Below are 6622 nucleotides of genomic sequence, written 5' to 3' on the forward strand. Positions count from 1 at the left end.
AATTTGACGGATTTGCTTCGCTTAACCATACCGAAAATCGGCACTATGGGGCCCATAAATCTGCGACGTAGAGTGACACATATCGCAGATCAATATTAGCGTTGGGCTTTGGACACTTAACCCCCGGTTACGTGCGCACACATTTACATGTGTTTCGAGCGATTTCGAGTGTATACAAATGTCTCTTTCTGTTGCGATTCGGGTCTAATACACTCCCAGGATCCATTAGAAGTGCAAAACACCAATTAAAGTTTTGCACGGATTACGAGCGGAGTGGGAAAAAAAAACAAAAAAAAGTAAACCAGTATCGCATCCGTGGTATTTCTACTCTATTGTGTTTGTATTCGTTGAGGGGAACGGAAAAGCGGGTGCGAGCGAGACAACTGCCGTTCAGCAGCCATCTCGCTCGCACTTGCGCTGCGCAGGCCGCAGATAAATGCGCAGCCATTTTTTAACAGGCGGAGCCTAAATAACGGAAGCACTGGGACTTTATGGTTGGGGGAAATAGTGGGAAATTTCGTTTGGTCTGGGAATTTTGTGCTGATTAGCCAGCTGTGTCAAAGCCAGTGAGTTTTCCTCGGAAAGTCGAAGAGACTGCGCGCTTTTCGAGGCAATTTTCCCGACCCTATGCAGTTGGAAAAGTCGAACTATCGGGTCCGTGTGCAGTGCTTGGATAAAAGCTTCCCAAGTCCCCGAAAAAGCTCGGGAGGGAAAGCTCGAACCGCTTTCGCCGATGCAACTTGCCAAGCTGCACCTACTCGTCCAAAATGGCGGTGCTGTCGGCGGAATGCCGATAAATCAAAGTTCCCCATTTGAGAAATGCCAAGTGCCCACCGCGGCATAACACAGCAAAGGTCAAAATAATAGTAAAGGTATTTATTTTAAAATTAAAATGTTTATTTAATGATAATTTATATATTTTTTACAGCTACATTCAAAATTTAATAGTTACTTGTGTGAAAATAGGGTGTGGCCTAAGTAGATTGAAAATCTCAAGAAATTAATAAATGAAAATCAGTAGCGGAATCCTATATATTGGTACTTCAGCTTTTTAGCTTACATGTCGTATACGTAATATATGTGCAATCAAATGTTACACTGTATTTAAACCATTATGTGTTTGATGCCAATAGTAGAAAAGCGGTCATTAGTTGTTAATGTAATATTAAGTTTTTTTTAAATGTACTTCTACAACTAAAACATTAAAAAATTCGGTTTAATATAATCTAAATATAGGAACAAATCTCTGCTACTATATTAATTATAACAAAGTGTGAATTAGTACAGCTTTATCCAACCAAAATCATTGGAAATAATTTACAATTGACAATAAATAGGTGCTGATGTATAACTATTAAAGTTCTGGCCGCAACTGTACGGGAAGGCGCAGCATCAAGTGGCTGGCGACTGGGGAGCGGCATTTCATCAGAGGGAATTAATCAGAGCAGATGAAGCGACAACCGAAAAATAACGACGCGGCATCTCTGAAAGAGCCCGCCGCGCCTTATCTCCTCAATCTGAATCGCCGCAGCCGGCTTTTTAGTGCGTGTCCACCGATTCTTCGTTCCTCGCATCCAGATGCATCCCATTTGCAGGGAGTATCTGTATATTTGTATCTGTAGCCGAAGGTGTGTGTTTCGAGGGGCTGGCGCTTGGAGGCGACAGCAGCGGAATGTCACCGCGGCAAGTATCCGGGGGTATCCAACCTCAGCGGACCCTCTTCTCACATATTTTATTTTTTTCCTTTTTTTCATTGACCGTTGAATGTCCCAAGGCATCCATCAAATGCGCGCCCGTTCATGTCAAATTATAAAATTCGGAAAAAATTTAAATCTAATTTTGCCGCAGCGTCGCCGGGTGAATATTCAAATAGCTAATGGATTTTACTTTGTCCTGACAAGTACAAGCCCATTTAATCAATAATTAACGTAATCCATCAAGTACAAAGTGTCAAATGCACTCGCGAACGGCGAACGGCGAATGGTGAACGACAAACGAACCCATCAGGCCTAAAAGGATTTCCCTGATTTCGAAAAGCGCATCGCATCGCGTTGACAAAAAATCAAGTTGTCGCAAAGATACACGAAACAAATCCGCGCCCGTCACATCTGCATGTCGGAAAACCAGCAGCAGAGCCATCCGAACCCGAAAAGCAACCCCTAACTTTAACCCCTGCTCGCCGTCTGTCACTGTCGAGATATCAGGGGGGAAAACACTGAAAACACGGCATAAAGCAGGAGTAACAGCGACAGTGGCAGCAGCTTATCTAAGCCGAAAAGTCGACCCTGATCAACCACTTGCCCAGAAACAAAAACGCTGCTCGCCCGCTCGCGTTGTCCTCTACTCCAAATGGGTATCAAACTACAAATGTCCATTTTTCAATTTACCTGGCCCTTACGCACTCGCCCGTCCACTTTACTCCACTCCATTCCACTCCCCCGCCGTAAATTGAATCTGAAGCGGGATAATATATGAACAGGGGCAACGGGAAGTGGACAAACAAACGGGCATACGGACAAAACGGACAGACATACGGACAAACACCCACCGAATCGCCCTATAAATTAGCCCCTGGCAAAGCGACCGTTGACCAGTTGGTTAGCCTGGCGGCCAAAAGACCGTGAAATTTTCCCAATATGCTGCGTTTTATTTGCGTTTCCCTCCACCACAGCGGTCCACTCATCCTCATTTCTCTCGTTTGACATTGCACTGGCTATAGCCATATAAAATGGGACTGAGACCGGCAATGCTCGCATTTAAATGGACAGCCTGTTTGACGTATGAATAAATTATGCCCTGCCCTTCCCCTTCCTTCCTTCCCTTGAAACCCGCACGATCGATTCTTCGGCTAGTTAACATAATTCTAAAGACAAAGGCTACGCTCCACATATTATCCACGGACGAGGGACAGTTGACATCTCTTCGCCTCGAAGGGGAAAATTTATACCCCGCAATTTGTCAATTGTTGCAATTTCTCTTTGTGTGCATGCATCTATTTATTTCGTTTATATTTCGTTTATACTGCGAGGAATAGCCCCTCATAAATAATTGAAATGCTTGTTTTTGTTTGTGAGTGAGCTTGCTGCATTAAGGTGCTGACCATCAGGTAAGAAATGTGGTAATATGAATGGGATTATACCTTCAAATTATATCATCCATGAAGTAACTTGTTGAAGGAACCGTGATCATACCCTGAGAAATTATAAATAATAACCTATACTGTAATAACTTAACTAAATTGATCATTTGTAATATAGGTTACACTTTTAAAAGAATTTATTTCGCATGAGTAAATGGAAATATAAATTAATATACAAGTTTAAGCATATACGAAAAAAAGCCTAATAAATCTTTTGTTATATTTTCACTTTCATAAAAATGTCAAATAAATCTTTTATTATATTTTTACTTCCATAAACCAAACTAATCTTATTAATGTCTTTCCTTTACAGTAATCGGACGCTAATGTTGCCCCTCGAACACCAAAAAATCGCGTCGAAAGGCTGTTAATGGGTTATATACCGACTCCAAATTAGGAACTCCTTAATAACCCACTGACTTCTCCGCTCATGTATGCATTTCCCTGAACCAGTCCGCAGTCCTCAGTAAAAAGGAGTCTAACCGAACCACTCAACCCTCGAGGAAGAGTTATTGTAACCCGATCCCGTGTCGCTGGATGTACATAAGTAAATGAGCTTTAAAATAATTTAGCTATCTCTTAAGCACATGTGTTTGTTTTCCCTTTCCCAGATACCAGTTTTATACGAGTGTGGACTACTTGGATGGAAGGAGGAGGGAGATGTCCGGTGCTGACGTTTATGAAAAGCCATCGCAGCATCAAAGCCAATTAAGATACCGGGGCACATACAAGCGCTAAAGGAATACGCGGCTAATTTCTGCGACAAAGCCGACAAACGATCGAGTCGAATCGAGTCGAGTTGTCTTCTGGGGGCAAGAAGCAAGAAGCGGCACTTTTGTCGCAAACACAGGCCATAAAATTAAGAACTCTGATTGGTAACAAATGTTTTTGTTCATTCGAGTGATAAAAACGCAGCGAACCGAAAAGATATAAAGTTCTCTTTAGTGTCTGGCCAGCGCGGCGATGATAAAATATTTAAATGAGCGCCGAAATGGTAAGGTTCTCTCCTCCTTCCTTCGATCGGATCGTCTTGGATCGAATTGGACATTTAGGAAGGAGATGGGGTTCCGAAAAAACCTTAATGGCCGCGCACGAAACAGTGGGCTTAAACAAGAATCCAAGGCAAAAGTGTGAAACAGGGAACGGCATAACGCCAATAGCATTCGTCGATAACCACTGTGTGTTTTTCGAGTAAGTCGGTCGGCTGTCATGATTAAACAAAAGTCCCAATGCCAGCTAGGATATTAAATTACAACCAAAACGACACACAGAGGTAAGAGGTAGGCAAGGAAGGACCCATTCCGAATCAGGTTCCCTTTGGTTTCTGGCCGACAACCAACAACCAACGACGACAACGATGGCCAAGCCCAAAAAGCAACGAAACGGCCACGACAAAATCATAAAAGGCATAAACAGTTGTAAAGACCCAAAACCACAAAAGGGCGTAGAATCAAAATTGAGCACTAAAACGTTATCGAGGTCGGCTGAGATTAACTAGCCCTTTTGCTGTTGAAAAAAAGGGACATCGAACATCGAACATTCAGATGGGCAGGTAGTTCATACTGAAGTATCGAATGCATCTTAAAGATACTTGTGCGACATTACGATCATTACTCGGTGTAACAGATACGCGGCTGCAGACAGGTCGACCTGTCGTGTAATCCCGTCCCGCCCGGCAATTATAACCATATATAGCCCCCGCTGGCGACGACGACCCACAGCCGAGCTATTGTCCCAAAAAATTGTCATTCACAACTGTCTCGCCGATAAGAAACAATTATCGAAGGAGGCAAAAGGACGAAAGGACTGCGAGGAGAAATCCCATTGAATGGCGCCAGTTTCACAATGAATCTTGACCGAAGGGACAGGTCTCACGTTAAGATTTCGTCATGCCCTTTTTAAAATGTAGGTTACATAAAAATTTTTATGGGTTATGGATAGTGACAACGGCTACTTTTCAGATCGAACAACGTGGGAATGAGATTATAGCAGGGGTATATAATTTTACATGACTAGTTTAAGATCATTCTGGTTTTTAAAAGTCATCTAGGATTAATTTCATTGAGTACTTAGTTTAGGAAAGCGTTCGTGTTTGTATTCTTTCATCTTATTTACCAATATTTAAACTAAAGATTTCTGCTTTTTCTAAGGTTCTCATAATCATAGATCACTTTCTAAGTACCCTTTATATATACACAAAATGCAATAAAACTAGTCAGCTCTGATATTTTGTATCAACATCACATTTTTCCACCCCGATTCTATTTTATGGTGCATCAACACTGTTTTTGGGGAGTGTCCAAGGAGCACTCCTCATAATGGCAGCCCTTCAAGGAACATAATTTACTCCACGTGTCGGGGATTACATATTAACTACGCTACTGTGCTCATTTGGGGGGCGTGTCTCTTCAAACGTCTGCTGCTAATCCCCATCTTCCTGGATCGACATTTATATAGCCATTTAGGGAAGTGTCGACTCACGTTTGTATATATTTCAATCTTTATTGTTGTTGTTTTCGGGGAAGGCAAAAAGTATCGAATGCTAGTCAGAAAAATGACTTTTAAATTATTGATTAACGTAAATCGATGCCAAACATTTTAGGAGAGGAGCTACTATTACAGTTTATTTATCTAGAATGTCTTCCTTATCTTAGAAATTTTATTTCTATTTAACTTTTATATTGTACAAAGCTGATCTTCTAAAAAAATTATGTTATAATTACTATCTTAGATAAAAATAATTCTAATGATATAATATTTAAAGGTAATATGGTAGGGTACATTTTTGTTTAGGGGTTTTTACAAGAGTTGATTTCCAACACAATGTCAAACAAAGCTAAATCACAAAATCTTTGATCTCAGAAAATAAACAGCATATTTGCAAGTATGTATTTTTTTCCTTTCTGATTACAAAGTGTTCAAATGCGAGCCATGTTGCAAGTTCTTTCATATCTGTATTCTGTTTGTACCCGAATTGGACAATACAAATTTGCAAGCCCTTGAGTCGGACTCCCATTTCATATTCAAATTGAAATCGGCGCCGGCGCCACCTGCCAACCCGTCGCTGTAGTTTTGCACGACCGCTGCCATCGTGTAGTTGTTACCCCTCATCCTGCCCCTGAATCCCCCGATTTCCGCCAGAATCCCCTTCAATCTCCCCCACAATCCGCGAATAAAGGCGATCGCCAGCGAAGAAGTTGCGGTGTGGCCGAGAGACTGGAATTGCAAGAACATTGTTCTCGTTAAACAGAATCATGTTGAGGGCCCTTGGAGGTCGATCGTGGGCAGAAAAGAAAAGTACGATCCGATTGCGCATGCGGGCCACACAGGAATCCCCCGACCAGATAATAATAAAGACAAGCTGCAGCGAAAACCAAGAAAGAAACTATTTCATTGAGGATCGGTGCCCGGTTTCTAATGACATCTTTGCAGTCTAGTCAGCCGGCTATCTGGTTATCTCATCCTGCAGATTTTTCGGGGCGA

General features: G+C 41.9%; 1 long non-coding RNA gene across 2 annotated transcripts; it reads left to right on the forward strand.

The window, feature by feature from the left end:
* The first annotated feature begins 585 nt into the window (after positions 1–585).
* LOC108089327 lies at positions 586–5362 on the forward strand. Of its 2 annotated transcripts, none has more exons than XR_001771272.2 (3): positions 586–872; positions 3453–3686; positions 3751–5362. It is a non-coding gene; the product is annotated as an uncharacterized LOC108089327 (long non-coding RNA). The 2 variants fall into 2 exon arrangements; XR_001771273.2 differs by having other exon boundaries at positions 586–866.
* The last annotated feature ends 1260 nt before the right edge of the window (positions 5363–6622 follow it).

Source organism: Drosophila ficusphila, unplaced genomic scaffold, assembly GCF_018152265.1.
Source record: "Drosophila ficusphila isolate 14025-0441.05 unplaced genomic scaffold, ASM1815226v1 contig_286, whole genome shotgun sequence".
NCBI classification, from domain to species: domain Eukaryota; kingdom Metazoa; phylum Arthropoda; class Insecta; order Diptera; family Drosophilidae; genus Drosophila; species Drosophila ficusphila.